A 19,612-nucleotide genomic window follows, 5' to 3' on the forward strand; every position below is an offset into this window, starting at 1 on the left:
GGAGGCCCAGACTTATGTGGCAAAAATTCAATTTTAAGTTCTTCAGCTAGGCCCACTGATGGTAAACTAGAGAAATGTTTGTGCAATAGATCCTGAGCTTCTTCGTTTTGAACCTGTTGACATTTCACCTTTCTGAATTCAGTCTTCACAATCTCCAGTTATGCTTGTCCCTTCTACAGTTCTCAGCTCTGAGGACACGGGTCCAAATCTCACCATGGCAACTGACAGAATTTAAGCTGAATGGATAAATTGGAAATTAAAAGCTAGTCTCGCTAACAGTGACCATTGTTGTGAAAACCCATCTGTTCTTTCGGAAGCAAGTTTGTCGTCTTTAACTGGCCTGGCCTGCTTGTGATCCCAGACCCACAGCAATGAGGTTGACTCTTAAATACCACTTGAAATGGCCCAGTGAGCCAGTCAGTTGTATTGACACAAGCACCAGCACAGGCTGCCTTGATGACCTTGCAAAGTCTCAGCAAAATTGTGAGAGATGTCATACATACAAAGAACAAAGAAAATTACAGCACAGGAACAGGTCCTTCAAGCCTGCACTGACCATGCTGCCCAATTTAACTAAAACCCCTTACCCTTCCAGGGCCCATACTCCTCTATTCCCATCCTATTCATGTATTTGTCAAGACGTCCCTTAAAAGTCACTATCTTCCCTGGCAATGAGTTCCAAGCACCCACTACTCTCTGTGTAAAAACTCTGCCTCATACATCTCCTTTAAACCTCGCCCCTCGCACTTTAAACCTGTGTCCTCTAGTAATTGATTCTTTCACCCCGGGAAAAAACTTCTGACTATCCACTCTGTCCATGCCTCTCATAATCTTGTAGACTTCTGTCAGGTCTCCCCTTAACCTCTGTTGTTCCAGTGAGAACAAACCGTATTTCTCCAACCTCTCCTCAGAGCTAATGCCCTCCATATCAGGCAATGTCCTGGTAAATCTTTTCTGTACCCTCTCCAAAGCCTTCACATCCTTCTGGTAGTGTGGCGACCAGAATCGAACACTTTATTCCAAGTGCAGACAACTTCTCAGAAACCACAATTGCCATCTCTGATTTTGCCCATTGGAGGTGGCAGCACAATGATATACTGGAGCTGCATTAGGAGTCTTCAACATTGACTCTGGTCCCATGAAGCCTCACGGCATCTCAGATCAAATATGGGCAAGGAAACCTCCAGTTAATTATCGCTTATACCCCGGCTCCCCAACTCAGCCAATAAACCAGTGTCCCTCTATGTTAGAAGAAGCACTGCGGGTGACAAGGGCACAGAATGTACCCTGGGTGGGGAACTTCAATGCCCATTACCAAGAGGGGCTTGGTAGCACCAATATTGGCTGAGTTCTTACGGAGATAGCTGCTAGACCAGACCTGTGTTAGAACGTGAGGAAACATATAAGATGGAAAATCTTACTTGACCTTTACCTCACCAATCTACACATTGCAGATGTGTCTGTCAATGAGTGTATTGGTAGGAGTGACCACCTCACAGTTCTTGTGGACACAAAGTCCTGACTTCACATTGAGGATGCTCTCATCATGTTGTGTGGCATTACCACTGTGCTAAATGGGATAGACTTCAAACAGATCTCGAAATTCAACACTGGGCATTGGTGAGACATCGTGGATCATCTGGAGTGCTGTGTAGAATTTTAGTTTCTGAATCAAAAAAAGGATTTAATTGCATTAGAAACAGTTCAAAGAAGGGTCATTCAGCTGATTTCTGGAATAGGCGCATTATCATGAGGAAAGATTGGACAAGTTGAGCCTTTATCTATTGAAGTTTAGAAGGGAAGGCAACCTCATTGAAATAGCAATGATCCTGAGGGAACATGACAGAGTGTATGCTGGGAAGATACTCCCCCTTGTGGGAGATACTGGAACTAGGGGACACTGTTTAAATCTAAAGGGTTTCCCATTTAGGATGTAGATTTTCTTTCTCTTAGAGGGCCGTAAGCCCATGGAACTCTTCTTCCTGAAGGGCAGTGGAGGTTGGGTCATTGAATATTTTTAAGATGAAGGTAGACTGACTCCTTAGATTGTCAAGGATCTAGGGGTATCAGAGGAATGTAGGAAAGTGGAATTGATTCCACAATTTGATCAGTTATCATCCTATAAAATGGCAGAGTAATCTTGAGTGGCCGAATGGCCTATTCTTGCTTCTAATTTGTATGTTCATATGTCATCATCAACAGTGCAATAATATTCAACCAATTCCAAGGTACAGATTAGGAGTGTAATTGAGTACTCTCCACTGTCAAACCAACATAACTCAAGAAGTTCCACAGCATGCACGGCAAAGCAACTCACTGGATTGACACCATAAACACAAACATTCATTGCCTCCAACACTGATGTGCAGTGATAACAATGAGACCATCTGCAAGATGTACTGCAGCAACTCACTAAGATCCCCCAATCATCGCCTTCCAAATACATGACCACGACCACCTAATGTAAAGGAGCAACAGACACATAGGAAGACCACCACCTGTAACTTCCCCAAGCATGGATAAAAGAACCAAATTTTCAAGGTGACGGCAGAGTGCCTACTCTTGACATCAAAGGACGGCATGATGGCACAGTGATTAGCACAGCTGCCTCACAGCGCCAGGGACCAGGGTTTGATTCTTGGCTTGGGTCACTGTCTGTGCAGAGTCTGCGCTGTATATGCATGTGTTTCCTCTGAGTGTTCCAGTTTCCTCCCACAGTCCAAAAGACATGCTGGTTAGGTGCATTGGCCAGGCTAAATTCTCCCTCAGTATAACCGAACAAGCGCTGGAGTGTGGTGACTAGGGGATTTTCACAGTAACTTCATTGCAGTGTTAATGTAAGCCTAGTTGTGACACTTATAAATGAACTTAAAAACTTTAAATTTTAAACTTGGCCCAAGCATGATGCAAAACCAAGAGTGTTCACTGTTAAGCCAAGATGTTTGCACAGATCTGCAACTCATTTATAAAAGCAAAAGAAATAGGAAGCTAACGCAAATCAAAAGAATTCAGGACTAAATTTACAAACTTATTTAGAAGTCTTGGGAAGCTGAATAACAGTCTCTGACTTCACATTGAGGCTGCTAAACCAGGGGGCTTGCTCACCCCAAGATAAGTTCTTCACCCATTTTTATTGAAAGTGAAGTGAGTGATTGAGTCAACGTTGCATCAGGGAGTCATCGCAACTGTAACAAAACCTGTAACTTGGTTCCAGTACCAACACCAAATCTGAATCTGTGATAACTTCATACAGTTAAATAAAGCAGTGGGTAGGAAGATTTATCCATTAACATCAGTGAATGAGATTCTGACAAAGCTAGCAAAAGACAAAAGTTTTATCAAATTAAATGCAAACAACGGAGTTTGGAAACAGTCCTTGAAGGAGGAATCGACACTCCCGAATATTCATCATACCATTTGGCACATATTGCTTTGGCATTACATCAACACATGAGATTTTTCAGAGCACGATGGTGAGCATTCTACAAAGATTACAAGAGGTCACCTGTTAGGAACATAGGAACAGGAGTAGATTATTCAGCCCATCGAGCCTGCACTGCCATTAAATACGATCATGGCTAATCAGAGACTCAATGCCTTTGCATAACCTTTTACATTGTTGTTAGTCAGAAATCTATCAATCTCTACTCTTAGACTTACTCAATGACTGAGCTTCCACAGCCCTCTGGTGGTTGAGAATTCCAAAGATTCACAGCCCTTTGTGCAAAAAATTTCTCCTCATCTCAGTCCTAAACAGCATCATCCTTATTTTGAGATGGTGCCCCCTGGTTTTAGACTCTCCAACCAAGGGAAACATCTTACCTGCATCTACCCTGTATTTTCCTTTAAGTATTTGTAGATTTAACAAGATCACCTCTCATTCTTCAAAGCCCTAGAGAATAAAGGCCTAGTTTGTCCATGCTCTCCTCATAAGAGGGTCTCGCCATCCTCGGAACAAGTCTGGTGAACCCTCCTTGTATTCCCTCTGTGGCAGTAACATCCTTTCTGAGGTAAGAGGACTAAAACTGCACACCGCTCCAGGTGTGATCTAACCAAACACTTATACAACTGAAGCAAGACCTCATCACTCTGGTACTCAAGTCCTCTTGCCCAAAATTCCATTATCCTTTTGAATAGCTTGCTACAATCTTCAGTAACCTATGGATATTGACACCTAGGTCCTGATGACATGGAAGACAATTTGATCTACGAGTCCACTACATCAGATCATGATGACAGAACGAGAATAGTGTTGCAAAACTTCCAAGAAGCTGGACTAACTGGAGGAGGGAAATAAAATGAATTGATCCTTGGACACTATGTCGAAGTTCAAGAAAAGTTTTTATTCCACATACATGAGGGAGAGCTGGACTCCGGCCTGAAATCTTAGGTTTTTTGAAGTCCTTCTCTCCCCCTGGTAGATTGGTTCAGGTTAACATACTTTTTTGAGTCACAAAGGTTTACATTAGCATATTAATTCCTCGACTTGGATACAAGATGGTCCTTCTAATCTCATTATGCAGACTGCATTGTTCAATACAGCATCGGTAATCAGTTCTCTGTACAGTTCCGTTTACTCAATTATAATGTCAAAATCAAATACAAAGTTGTATTTGCCCAAATGATTAGTATTGATATGTTAATCAGTCCTCACCTCTGCTAGATGATTGTGTTTTACAGAAGACCGTACCCTCCCTAGACTGTTGACTCCCTGTTGTCTTAATGCCCGTTCTCCCATCGTCGTGATAATTCGGAACAATCACCCGCACATTAGAAGTTGATAGCATGCGTTAATTGCTATCTGTCAGTAGAGCAGGCCTCTAGCTGTCTGCGTTAACTCATTCCTTCCCTCTGGTGAGGCCTGGTTCTCTGGGTTTGTGCTTCGCACAGTAACAAGTCTCACAACACCATGTTAAAGTCCAACAGGTTTATTTGGTAGCAAAAACCACTAGCTTTCAGGGCTCTGCCCCTTCGTCAGATGAGTGGGGCGTTCTGATCACAAATCCTATGCAGTCCTGCATGTATTATATAAAATATGAATGGACATATAAATTAAAATATAGAAGACATGATTCCCGATATTGCCCTACAATGCCAACCTTTAATAATGGCACAGTGCCACAGTAGTTAGCACTGTTGCCTCACAGCGCTGGGACCCTGGTTCAACTCAGGCCTTGGGTGACTACCTGTGTGGAGTTTGCATGTTCTCCTCATGTCTGCGTGGGTTTCCTTTGGGTGCTCTGGGTTTCCTCCCCCGCTCCAATGATATGTAGGTTAGGTTGATTGTCCATGCTAAATTGCCCCTTAGTGTGCTACGATATATAGTTGATTGTGAGGTGATTATGTGGGGTTACGGGGTATGCCAGCGTATGATTTGGTGCAGATTCAATGGGCAAATGGTCCCCTTCTGCACTATAAGGATTCTATAATAGACAGGAGTTCTTGCAACCAGTTATTCAGTTTCTGGAACATATTGTTCACGCAGCCAAGCAGATCCTCAAAAAACCAAAGCAATCAAAGAATTTCTACCAGTTTGCAATACGTCAAAGCTTCTGTGCTTCATGGGACTGATAAATCAAGTCAAAAACCTCTCAGCTAATCTAGATGTAAATAAATCACTGCAACAATTGCTTAGGCAAGACCAAGCATGGTTTTGGGAAGAAAATCAACAAATCTTTTTTGGAAGAATAGAAGAAATGTTCATTTGATCATTTCAACAGACATATTGGTTCACTATGACACAGAGCTGCCTCTAACAGTTCATAGAATCATGGAATCATAGAATCCCTACTGTGCAGGAGAAGGCCATTTGGCCCATCGAGCCTGCATCAACACCAATCCCACCTAGACCCTATCCCCATAACCCCAAATATTTTACCCACTAATCCCCCTGACATTAAGGAGCAATTCAGAGAGGACAATCAATCTAACTCATGCATCTTTGGAGTAGCTGCAGACTCATCATCAACAGGTCTTGAAGCAGTGCTCTTTCAGAGAGATGACAAATGCAGACCTATATACTTTGCGTATTGATCATTGACGGAACTGGAACAATGCTGTCATTGAAGGAGAATCATTGGCAGCTACATGGGCTTGTGAGATATTAGCCAACTATGCCTTAGGCCTAAACCTTACCATTTAGACAGACCACCAACCACTGGTTACACTATTAAACGTTAAAGAATTACCAAATATACTACCAAAAGTGCAGAGATTTTGTATGAGATTCAATGTTATATCTGAGTATGTCCGAGGAAAATAATAAACTATAGTGGACGCATTGTCATGCATTGCTGTTGAAAAGTCTAAACAAGAGGACATACATACTTTATTGACCACACAATGTGTACCAGCAATAAGACAGTGACTAAATGAAATTCAAAAGGCACAAAAAGCAGATGAAGAGTATGCACGATTTGGGTTACTGCATCAAAGGATGGCCAGAATATGTTCCAAATAATCTTACCCTGAAGCAATACTTTGAGGCATCCCAGTGTCATGGATGATTTACTCATTTATGAGATTGGTCATACCTAGAGTCTTTGGACTCAAAATCCTTCAGAGAATACACTAGAGGTATAAGAGAAGTTACAGATTCTATTTGATCAAAGGAAGAGAGGCATATAAAGTTGCCAAAAACGTGTAATATGCCTGAGGACTGGGAGCATTTTAAAATTCAGCAAAGCAGAATCAAGAAATTGACAAAGGAAAAGAAAGTAGTATCAGAAAGTGAAGGAGGAACATAGGAATGGACAGTAAAAGCTTCCATGAACATATAAGGGAGAGATTCGCAAAGACAAATGTGGGTTCATTACAGGCAGAGAGTGGAGAATTAATAATGTGTAATAAGGAAATGGCAGTAAAACTAAACAAACACTATGGGTGGGATTTTGCCATCCTGCCTGCCATGGGAATCATAGCGGGTGGGACAGGACCATGCAAAGATCCATTGACCTCAAGCAGGGTTTTCCAGTTTTGGGGCAAGTGTGGCCAGAAAATCCCACTGTGTGTGTCTGTCTTTATAGAGGAAGACACAAAAAAAAACTGACCTGAATATTGGGGAGCCAAGGGATGCGTGTGAGATTAATGACCTGAAAGAAATTAGTATTCATAAAAAAAAAGTACTGCTGGAGAAATTAATGGGACTGAAAGTTGGTAAATCCCTTGAACCTGATGATCTACAACACAGAGTGTTGAAAGAAGTAGTTGTAGAGACAATAGATGGTGCCTGCAGGTTGAAAGGTAGAATATGTAACCCCACTCTATAAGAAAGGAGGGAGAGAGAAACCAAGGAAATACAGACCAGATAGCCAGACATTAATAGTAGGGAAAATGCTAGAATCCATCCCAAGGGGTCAGATTTCGCCCCTGCCCACCACCCCCCGCCCCCCCCCCCCCCCCCCCCCCCCCCCCCCAAACTACCGCTTATTTTTCAGTGATGGATTTGGGCCGTTATTGGCCAACAGCAGGATTCTCCGGACCTGCCGCGCCCACAGAATTTCGCATGTCCTGTACCCTCTGCTATCGGGAAATGTGCCATGGGGAAGTTGCAATTAGCAGGACTAGAAGATCCCACCAGCAATGCCCACAACCTATGGAAGACTGAATATAAACAAAATTTGATTCGAGCTCTACAATTGCAGCTGAATTGAAATATATTTTAAAAATCCCATTTTTGAATCAGCTTCAGAAAATCACCCTCGTGTTATCAATTTTTTTTTGCTTTGTTTGGTCTTCTCCACTCGTTGGATGTACTGTGAGGACAGGTTGATTTATTATATAGGTAAGTTAGATTTATTATGTAAAATGATTTGATTGCATGAGCTACAGTACTAGACATAGATATTCATCTTCTTTGTCCAGATACTGACAGTTTCCTGAGTATATCTCCAAGTGATCCTCCAAATGCACGGTTATACATTACTGCCAGCTCAGATCTGCTCGCTGTGCATTTCATTCACATCAACATTTCAGCAGCTGTGAGCTTCAGTTTATGCCCGATCTTGTGTTTAAATGGATTAAACCATTGAAATCATTCTTCCTCAAAAGGATAATCCAGCAGGCAGTTTAAATTGTTTTACCTTTTCCTCTCAGTTTATAGAAAAGACATGTTTGTGCACAGAAATCCTCTAAGAAGACTGGTATTGAGAGGAGCTCAGTCATGCAAGACTATGATGAACTGAGATTAGCTCAGAGTTTGAAGGATTTGAAGGCTTAAGTATTAAAGGGGTGTCAGCTTCATGACAAAAGATTTCAGAAATCTTTTATTTTATTTCAGAGTTGGAAAAGCCAGAATTTCACTCTCTTTATAATTGTCACCTTTAAGTGTTATGATAGCATATTGTGTTTAATTGCTATTTACCATGTAGATTTACACTGTGCATTATGTTTGTAAATAGAATTATCACCGTTTTGTGAAGGTGGTGCTTCCAAGTACAAAAGCAAATCTAGTATGATTAGAACAAGACATAATCAATGATCGGTACTGAGGATCTAACTGGTAGGATAGATAAAAGAGAGACAGTAGATGTAGTGCACCTGGATTTTCGAAAGGTGTTCAGTAAGGTGCCACACAAGAAGGTTAATAGGCAAGACAGGGCTCACAGAGTTGGGGGTAACATGTTGGCAATGATAGAGGATAGCTTCGTGGACAGAAAACAGAGAGTGGGCATAAACGGGGCTTTTTTTTCAAGTTGACAGGCCGGAGTTGTTAGGTCAGGTCAGGGGTAGTTGGATGTAGATAGTCATTGGATCAGGGGTAATTGGGTAGCGGAGGTCGGTTCCGGTTAGGGGAGATAGTTAGGTGGGAGTAGACACGTTGGGCCGGGGGAGGTGGTATTTGGGTGAGGGCAAGTCAGATGGTGGACAGTCAGGCCGAAAATAGTGAGGGGGAGGTTAGTCAGATTGATTTGGGGGGGTTGGGATTTGGTTTGGGCTAAGAAGTTGGTTCAAGCGGGCTGATAGTTGGATTGGGTGGAAGGTAATCAGGTAGGGCTGTAGTTGGGATGATTGAGGAAGGTTTATCATGACTCCCAGTTCAGTTAGCTAGCTAATCACTAGGTTAAATTGGGTATTACATTTCCAGGTTAATTATACAGGTGTGACCTGCTTATCTGGCGCCAGTCACTGAACTAAATGGCAAAGGCTTCTGTGGAAAGTCCTGGGCAAAAGAAATCAGAGTATCAGAAGTTTAAACCCCCTGGACAGCTTCAGTATGTGTGAGCACCAGGACTTTGGCTGGGCCCTGTTATGCGTCACTCAACTTAAGCTCCATTAAACACACCACCTCCACTTCATAGCCTGCCGGAACCCTCCGCCACTACCACCCCCCCTACACACACACACACACACACACACACACACACACAGAAACCCAGACCATGGACCCTCTTCTTTCTGGTTGCAGTCCTGGCACTGTCTACTAATATGCTCTTGGCGCTGCTGTGACTAACTGAGTTGCCTGCAGTTCCCGAGGAAGGAGGGACCAGTGAGGGGTCCCTATTTAGTCCAGCTATGGCTGTCAGGTAAGTAGGAGTGGAGTAAGTCTGCTTCTCACTCTGGCCTTGCTTCCAGTGTGAGGGTGGTGAGGTGGGTGGGTGTGAGCCATCTGCCACCCTCCCTCTAATATTCTGCCCACATATTCACTCATTCATTCCTTCATTCGCCCACTCAGTCATCCACTCACCAATGCATTGAAAGGTATGGCAGCAGAAGTAGTCTACTTCACCAAGTCTACTTCACCATTCAACAAGACCATGGTTGACCTGATATGACAGTCTTCAGCTCCACTTTCCCACTTTATCCCCATAACCTATGATTCCCTTATGATTAAAAATCTATCTTTCTCAGCCCTGAATCAGTCTCTAAAGCATTCTCAGTCTCTAAAGCATTCCACAGTAAAGAATCCCTAGTTTCAAGAACCTCTGAGAGAAGAAATTCCTCCTCACTTCTGTTTTAACTGGGTGATCCCTTATTCTGAGATTAGGTAAGATTGAAAATTTCAATTTCCTACCTGAATACTGTATATAATATCATAAAAAGGGGCTGTCTCTTTGCCTGCCTTCTCCTCCACTCACTGATCTCTCCTGTGGATAGGTGCACTGACCCATCGCTACTACAGCCAGGATTACCAAACATAGCTGAAAACATGCCACAGAAATCTTGACTGACAGACTGACAGGCAATATGTGTAGCAGTGACACTGGCTGTAAGATTTGAGCCTAATCTCTTTCATCTGCATTAATGACAGGGTTATATCTTGTGTCTTCCATAAGCAGTTTGACTACTAAGCTTGTTTATTCTTGTCACTTTTTTAACAGGGGTGGCACAGTGGTTGGCACTACTAGCTCACAGTGCCAGGGACCTGGGTTTGATTCCCAGCTTAGGTCACTGTCTGTGTGGAGTTTGCACATTGTCTGCATATGGGTTTTCTCCGGATGTTCTGTTTTCCTCCCACAGTCTGAAAGTTGTGCTGGCTAGATGCATCGGCCATGCTAAATTCTCCCTCAGCATACCTGAACAGGCACTAGAGTGTGGTGACTAGGAGATTTTCACAATAACTTTATTGCAGTGTTCATGTAAACCTACTTGTGACATAAATAAATAAACGTTAAACTTTAAACAAAGTGCATAAGCCACTCGCCACAGTCCCTCTGGAACATCTTTCCCAGCAGTTGGGGTTACCAATATGGCGACACCACGCTGCAGACAATTAATTCATTTAATGGGGAACTCTGGTGTACTGAAAGAGGTTTAAATGACAGATTCCTGGCAAGTGAGTCAGGTTAAAATATGATGTCTTTGGGCTGAATAATAACTGAAGGATTCACCTGTGGAGTGATTGCTGTATCGTGTTTAAATTAGCTATCTGGAATAAAAATATTTAATAGGCAGAGGGTCAATTTCACTGGGCTGAGATCTGTCCTGGTCAGCTGGAATCAAAGATTGGCAGATAAAAGTGTGATCAAATAATAGATTGTCTTAGAAGGGAAGATTGTTCAGGTACAGAAAAAAGACAGGGCAACCAACACCAGGGATCTCTGGACGGAGAGAGATTGAGAGAGAGAGAAAGAGAGGGATTGAGGTGAAACAGATAAAAGGGAACAAATAACAATTGTGTGGTTGGTAAAGCAAGTCAGAAACAAGTTGAATACAGAAAGTTCAGAGGGAAAATGATATAGCAAACAAGGGTGACAAAACGAATTTGAGAGTGAAAGTTCATATAAAAGGGAGGCACAAAGAGAGAGTATGAGAACAGACTGGCAGCTAAAGTAAAAGGGAGATTTTAGGCATATAAATAGTAAAAAGGCAGTAAGTGGAGGGATCAGGCCAGTTTGGGGCCAAAGAGGAGACCTACACGTAGAATCAGAAGATATGATGGAGGTACTAAATAAACACTTTGTATTTATCTTTACCAAGGAAGAGGATGATGCCAAAGTTGCAACGAAAGAGCAGATAGTTGCATCAATTGTTGGAGATGACGGCAGTTCATGAAAGTGGTTAAAAATGACCATGAGATCCGGAGCTGTATACATAAAGTCATAGAGAAAATTAGCAAGGAAATTGTGATGAACATTTACAAAATACTGGTTTGCCCTCAACTGGAGGATTGTGGCCAAGTCTGGGCAATATTCCAGAAGAATGGAAATACTTTGGAGAGGGTACAGTAAAAATTTCCAAAAATGCCTCTGGAAATCAGAGTCTTCAATTGTGTGGATAAACTGGAAAGGGGGAAAGGTCGAGCAGAGATTTGCTAGAGGTATTCAGAATCAAAAGAGACAGAATAGATAATGAGAATTTGTTACTATTGCTAGTGGGGCAATGTACCAGATGACATAGATTTAAAGTGATTGGTAAAAGATTTAAAAGCAACATGAGGAAAAGCCTTTTTTTAACACAGCAAGTAATTTGGATCTGGAATGCACTGCCTAAATGGTGGAGGAGGCATTTTCAAAATTGAGCTTAGAATAGAATCATTGAATCCTGACAGTGCAAAGGGATGTGATTCAGCCTGCACCAACAATAATCCCACCCAGGCCCGAACTCCATAACCTCACGTATTTATCCTGCTAATCCCCTGATATTAAAATCTAGTGTGGCCAATCAACCTAACCTGCACATCTATGGAGTGTGCGAGGAAACCCGAGTGCCCGGAGGAAACCCACGCAGATATGGGGAGAATGTACAAACTCCACACAGTCAACCAGGGCCAGATTGAACCTGGGTTCCTGGTGCTATGTGACAGCAGTGCTAACCGTTGCGCCACCATACTGACCAAAAATGACTTTCAAAAGGGAATTGGATAAGTACCTGAAGGGAATTTTTTTTTTTGCAGGGTTACTGGAAGTGGGGAGTGGGCATAGTGAAATTGTTCTCGCAGAAAACCAGCTCAGATTCAATGGGTTGAATGGCCTCCTTCTGTGCTGCAACCATGCGATGATCCTATCAAATCATCCCTTAATTCTCCACATGTAAGGAAAAAGAAGCCAAGTGTGTGCAATGTGTCCCCATAATTTAAGCCGACATTCCTGGTGAATGTGTGCTGCACCCTTTCCCTTTCCCTCTTGCTGTGTAATGTCCACCAGATGTATTAGTGAAATTAATTGTTACATCATATTCTATTTATGGATAATGGAAAATATTTAATGGAAATTTTATCAGTAGATCTGCAATGATATACCGCCTTTCATTCAAGGTCATAACTATTTCCTGTAGTTCAGCATTTTAGATTACTGCTGAATAAGTGAATCCTCTTTCCCTATGATTTGGAGCATACCATTATTTCTCCAATTTCTAAATAATTTGGATAAAGATCAGACAAATATCCACATTTTAATATATTCACCCTTCAGATATATTATAATCTCTCCTGACTTCAAACGTTTTGATTTGATTTAATTTATTATTTTCACATGTATTGATATATAGTGAAAAGTATTGTTTCTTGCATGCTGTACAGACAAAGCACACCATTCACAGATTACATGGGGGAAAAGGAAGTGAGAGGATGCAGAATATAGTGTTATAGTCATAGCTAGGACGAAGAGAAAGATCAACTTAATATAAGGTAAGTCCTTTCAAAAGTCTGATGACAGCAGGGAAGAACCTGTTCTTTTGAGTCGGTTGGTACATGATCTCAGACTGTTGTATCTTTTTTCCAACAGAGGAAAGTGGAAGAGAGTATGTCCAGGCTGTGTGGGGTCCTTGATAATGCCGAATGCTTTTCCAAGGCAGTGGGAAGGGTAGAGGGAGTCAATAGATGGGAGGCTAGATGTGATGGATTGGCCTTCGTTTTCAACTCTTTGCAGTTTCTTGAGGTCTTTGTCAGAGCAGGAGCCTACCAAGCTGTGTACCAGAAAGGGTATATCTGTAACAGGACAAATATTCTGCTTGGCAATTACTTAGTCTATGCACTGCCAAATTTATCATGCATATTATTAAGCATTGGATGTATAATTAAACAATAATTTTATCCCCCCCCCCCCCCACTACCCCCCCCCCCCCCCCTCCCCCTGCCCACACGGAGTGATGAAGGCAAATAGCACTGTTGTATTAAGGGGAAGTTAGAAAAATGCATGTGGAAGAGAAGAATAAAATGATACATTGACATTGTGAAATGCAGTAAGGTGGTTATATTAGGGAAGTTTGTATAAAACTTAAATATTATTCCTTTAAACATTATTCAATTAAAGAGGACAATTTGGGATGGGTAATAAATTTTGGCCCAGTCAGTGATGCCCACCTAAATAAACTTATGGGCTGTAAATTTAATGTAGCTTTCTCTCCACAGACTGGTAATCATACCTGCTGTGCTTTCACTAAAAGGAGCATGTATGGATGAGATTTTCAACTGGAGTGCTATTGAGTGGGTGATCGACAGGTGTACCCAGCAACCGCAGTCACTATGGAACTGATTCACCTTGGTTTAGGGTCCTCATTAAAAGGTGGCTAATGAGCTTTCAGGGGAAAACTCATTCTCCAAAAGCTGCTAAATTATACGGAAGTAAGAAATCAAGTTGATGATCAAACGTGAGGAGCCTGCAACAGCGCCTGAAAGAGACGGGATGGAATCACAAAGTCAGTTTTTGCATGTACTTGAAAACCTCCAGTTCTACCTCGCAGCACTACTTTCATCCACCCACTGTCTCTAGCCTGTTACCCTGGCAACGGTGTGAGGCTGAATCTACTTTATGTGACTCCGAGATAACCTTCTGACCACATATCCATGCCATCACCAAGGCCATCTACTTCCACCTCTGTAACATTTATCCCCTTATCCCTCCCTCAACTCATCTGCTGAATTCCTCATCCATGCCTTTATTGCCTCCAGAGTTGGCAATTTCAGCATCCAATCTGAAATAAATTTTCCATAAGCTTGAATTTATCCACAATTCTGCTACCTATATCCTGATTAACTTCCCTGGACCTATGAACTCTGAACTAGCCTGGCACTTGTTCTAGCAACATCTCATTTTGAAAATTCTTAATTTTGTTTTAAAATTCCTCCATGGTCTCTCCAATTCCCAGCCTTACACCCCTCATAAAAATGTTTCACAAGCCTCCAAACACCTGCAGCAGAGAATTGTCCCTCAAAAAAGGCGGAACAGATGAGATGGGCTCATCTGTTTTTCACAGTTCTCTGATTCTTCAAACTCAGATATAGCTGCAAATCAACATATATGCAAATAAAAGCAGCACGCTAATAGGATTTGAGTTTAATGGTTTCGCATCTCTCTTAGATTTTGCAATCAGCCAGGAAACTAGCTTGCCTAAAGCTTAATCTTTGTTAAAACCAAAGTACTGCAGGTGCTGGAAATGTGAAATAAAAACAGAAAACACGGGATAGACTCAGCAGGTCTTGGCAGCATCTGAGGCTTTATTTTCTGTTATATATTGTCATATTTACACAGATGATACACTGGGTTGGATTTTGCTGCAGAAATAATCATCAGGCTATCTGTGTTTATCATGCTTTAAATAGACTGTAGCTTCTGGGGATCACACACACACACATACACATATTCACATACACACACACACGCACAAACATTTACATACACACACATTCATATACACACACACACACAAACACACACACACACTCACACACACTCACACACACACACACACACATATGCACAATCACTTGCACATACACGCACACACACACACTCACTTGCACACACACATATATACATACACACACGCTCACATGCGCATGCATGCACACACACACACACACGCACACACACTCACACACAACACACATGCACACACACAAGCACACACCCTCACACACACACACGCACACACACACACACTCACACAACACACATGCACACACACACAAACATGTACACGCACACACACACACAAACACACACACACACATACATACACATTTCAGAAACAACAATTAAAACACAGGGAAAAGTGAAAGACTTTCAGCAATATTTCCCCCATTAACAATGATGCTAGAAGTATCATCTTTGCCCTTCCTGGCATCAGAATCTCCTAATTTCAGTGCTATTCCAGATTGCAAGAGAGTCAGGAAGACAGGATCTTCATCAGTTTTAAGAATAGTGGGTTCTTCCTCATCTGCACTGAAGGACAAAGCTGCAACTCTAATTTTGAATTCCTAAATCCCTTTCCTGTTTTCTGGTCCCAATCTTTCCTCCTTCCATTGTCTCATGACCTCATTACCCTCATTTCCAGTAATGAATACCATAATCCTTGCAAAGCTATTTTGGTATCATTCAATTTTCCCTGTGTCTTAATGACTGTTTCTGGAGATCACTGCAACTGGACAGATTATCTGACTGAGTTGATTTCTTGGTGTGTTTCTAGCTGTTGAGTGGCTGCTATTTAGCCTGTAAAGCACCCAATTCATTTTTCAAGCTCTCTTAATTCTGCCTGACGAATATACATTCAAAAGGGTTGCATGGTTGCTTTAGGAGGTGATGGCATGAGTTGCTGGTACCGTCATTAAGTTTTGCAGAGGCTGCTGTTTTACTTTCAGCTTCTGTAGAGAACTTCTCCGAGAATAAATCTGTTGTTGTTATTTTGAATCTAGGTGTGTAAACCACAGCTTTTCTTTTTGTTTAAAACCTACGACCCCTAATGTTGTTAGCACATTCCAAGTCTGAATCTGGCCACTGCTTTTATTGGAATTCAGGTTCAAACTACTTCATATTTGCTTCACTGCTGCTATGGAGTTGACCTTTTTTGGGGGGGGGGGGGGGGGGGGGGTAGTTTTCATTTTTTTCCGGTTTGCATTCCAACAATCACACTTCATTGTCAAATCTCCACCAAGATCGTTTGTGACACTGCGGAGTGAAAGGCAGGTGTGGGAAACTGTATTGAGTCTTTGGAGGCAGATTTTCCTTCACCAAAATCCCTTTATTTACAAACTCCAACAGCAGTACACAGAGTGCTATAGCAGTCAACCTCCAGGGGTGTCAGAGGAACTGACACACCTGGTTAAATATAAGGCATAGACTCTCTGATGGGCCTATCAATTGGATCCTTAATCAGGAAGTTCATACTCCAATAGACTAACCTCAATGATCTTTTTGAAGTCATTAGAGATACCCTACACAGTACACCCTTCCCTAACGTGCTTTCAGTCATACTTTTCTGCTCATCTCATTCATGATAATGCCCCTTTCATATTGTTATCCACTTTATGTTAACTGTTCTCTTCTTGGCCATCTCCTCTTCGGACTTGACCTTGAGTCTCTGTTTGGTCCTCTGTCCCTTAGCTTTGCCCTTTTATTGGAGCAGATCAGTCTCCAAGCTCTCCACCTACATGAACTTTCCCCTTCTACGATGCTATGGAGGTTGACAACAGTATAATTTGTGCAGTACTCTCACATCCACTGTCTGTTTAAACAGCAGTCAACTAGACATCTGGTCTAAAAACAGATAGACTCGTAAACTTCTTCCAAAAGAGTGTGATATGGGCTCAAAGAGTGAAATTTTCTGCTTGCCTTCGTCCCAAGATTGGAAAATCCCTCCCAAGGTCAATAAACTTTGCACAATCATGTCCCAACCTCTATAATCCCCGCGGTGGGTAAGACAGTAAAATTCTGGCCAAAATGTTCACTCTGTTTCTCTGTCCACAGATGCTGTCAGACCTGCTGAGCTGATCCATCATTTTCTGTTTTATTTCAGATTTCCAGCATCTACAGTATTTTGCTTTCATAGCGATCTTTTCTACTGGCCGAATAAAATGGATCCCCCTCACACATGTGTATTTTCTGCGCTGTGTCTTGCCGCGTTGTCACAATCTCAGGCTGCCAATGTTTGAAATAATCCACCTGCTGTCTCAGGAGCCATTTCACGATCACGATCTTGATGGCTGTGGCTTGGCTTGAATCCAATATCCACCTTGCCGGTTTTTCAACAAGTGACACGCTCAGATCCTGGTTGGTTTGCCATTCTTTATCAAAAAGCAACTGCCTTCTTGTTTACTTGAGCAGTGACACAAATAGTGTTGAGAGGTTTAGATTCTTTATTTCTTCCTTCAGCAGAGAAAGTAATGCACAAGTGAAGTGTTGTTAACAGCCAGGATATATCAACTGGATATAAACATGCATTCCTTCTTGTATCTATTGAACAAAGAAGAAAGGATTATTACCTACGCTATTTTTATCAAACGAGAACTCCCATTACCTTATATATTAGTCCCTTACGTGACTCAGAAATTTTAAGCACAAACTTAACTTTGTGGACAAGTCTACATTTTTTGCCACCAACATACAAAATGGCCTTTACGTATTGGCAACAGGTCTCAGTTTTCTTGCTTTGTTTTGCCTTGTTCATTGGCAGACCTTCAAGTCTGCATCTGTGAATTAATGGGCTTTGCAAAGCTGATTGCTCTCTCTACTCTTGCTGGCTTGCTCGGCCAGAGTAACTTGTATGATGTATGGACACATACCAGCGGGCAGAGGGGCTGACAAGGTGTCACGAGAACCCATGTTCTGGGATTGCTGAGGTGCTGTCCTAGTCAGTGACTCCACGACGTACAAGCCTACTGTTTTCTCTCAGGGTGAGGGTACAGGTATTTGTGCTCCCACCAGAACAATTTTGCCAGACAGTGTCCTTGGTGCGATCCAGAAAGCCCAGAATGCTGCCACCCATGTTGAAATAGTTGAGATAGCACAGCCCAGTGATGCTCCCCTAAGATCCACAGCCGCTTGAGGACATCCTGCAAAAAAAAATCTGAGGTCTTGCCCTTGGTCAGCCGTCAACAGCCTTCAACTAGCTGTTCTCCAGTGTGACACTATGGCTGGAGTTTTACCGCCCCGCGTGCCATGGGAACTGGAGCGGGCAAGGGGCAGAGTACTGAAAGGCTTGTCGACCTCAGTTGGGATTTTAATAGTTTCAAGCAAGGCTGTAAAATCCCGCCCTATGTAGTCGTATTAGATCATTCAAAGTATCCTCAGGACAGGCGCTAAGAGCAGAATACATAGAATCCCTATAGTGCAGGAGGAGTCCTTCAGCCCATTGAGTCTGCATCGACCACAGTCCCACCCAAGGCCCTATCCCCATAATCCTACTTATTTACCCTATTAACTCCCTGACACTAAGGAGAAAGTTAGCATGCCCAATCAATCTAAACTACATCTTTGGAGTGTGGGAGGAAACTGGAGCACCTGAAGGAAACCCATGCAGACACAGGGAGAACATTCAAACTCCACACAGACAGTGACCCAAGCTGGAAGTCGAACCCGGGTGTCAGGCACTGTGGGGCAGCGGTGCTAACCACTGTGCCACTGTGCCGCCCCAAATTGACGAGAATGGGATTCGAACCCATGCGTGCAGAGCACAATGGATTAGCAGTCCATTGCTTTAACCACTTAGCTACCTCATCCAAGTAAGTGTACGAGGGTGAGAACTTGAGTATTATATTGTATTATTAGAAACGTTGTTGAATAAACTGGATATGAAATGGCTGCTTGTGGTGCCCAGGTTTTCAAGAGGTGACACTGCGATTGTTGATAAGATAGCCGATGGTGCAGTGGGGAAAAGTGGAGGAATGGTGAATTGGGGAAAGTATCATGGAACTGAAGCCCATTGAGATGCTCCTGGAGAGCTTGTCTGCAATGGTGTACCAGATGTTTCCTCCCTTCCTCCTTCTCTTCCTTCTCCTATCTGAGATGGCCACCAAAGCCCTCGTGGAAGTGGCTGTGTCCTGACACTAGTCAAATTGTTCAGGATCACCATGAATCAGGAGACAGATTTTGGTGAAGGGCTGTCTGCCAGCAGGTCAGGCAGAAAGCGAATCTTTTGTTTCAGAATGCCAATGGTCTGTCCCACAGTATTCCTGGAGGCAACATGACTCATTATAGCAGCACTGTCCACATCTGGTTGGGAGGTGGAACGGAGTCATTGGCCATATGTACAATCGGTAACTCTTGTCACCTAGCAACCATCCTCTGGTTCAACCTGATGAGTCAATGATAGTGGGAATGGTTGACTGAAGCAGGATAAAAGCATCATGACTGCTGCCTGGATAGCTGGAATTCATCCAAGTGATAGTTTCCGTATGGTCACAGGACAACACCATATTCAGAGAGCAGAATCCTTTGGGGTTGCTGAACATCTATCT

At 42.6% G+C, this 19,612-nt stretch overlaps 1 non-coding gene across 1 annotated transcript; it reads right to left on the reverse strand.

Annotated features, from left to right (window-relative positions):
• Positions 1-18,792: 18,792 nt before the first annotated feature.
• On the reverse strand, positions 18,793-18,874 carry trnas-gcu (transfer RNA serine (anticodon GCU)). The gene has a single exon. It is a non-coding gene; the product is annotated as a tRNA-Ser (tRNA).
• Between the last annotated feature and the right edge of the window lie 738 nt (positions 18,875-19,612).

The sequence above is a fragment of the Carcharhinus amblyrhynchos genome, chromosome 13 (genome assembly GCF_965287045.1).
Source record: "Carcharhinus amblyrhynchos chromosome 13, sCarAmb.v2.hapA, whole genome shotgun sequence".
Taxonomy (NCBI): Eukaryota; Metazoa; Chordata; class Chondrichthyes; order Carcharhiniformes; family Carcharhinidae; genus Carcharhinus; species Carcharhinus amblyrhynchos.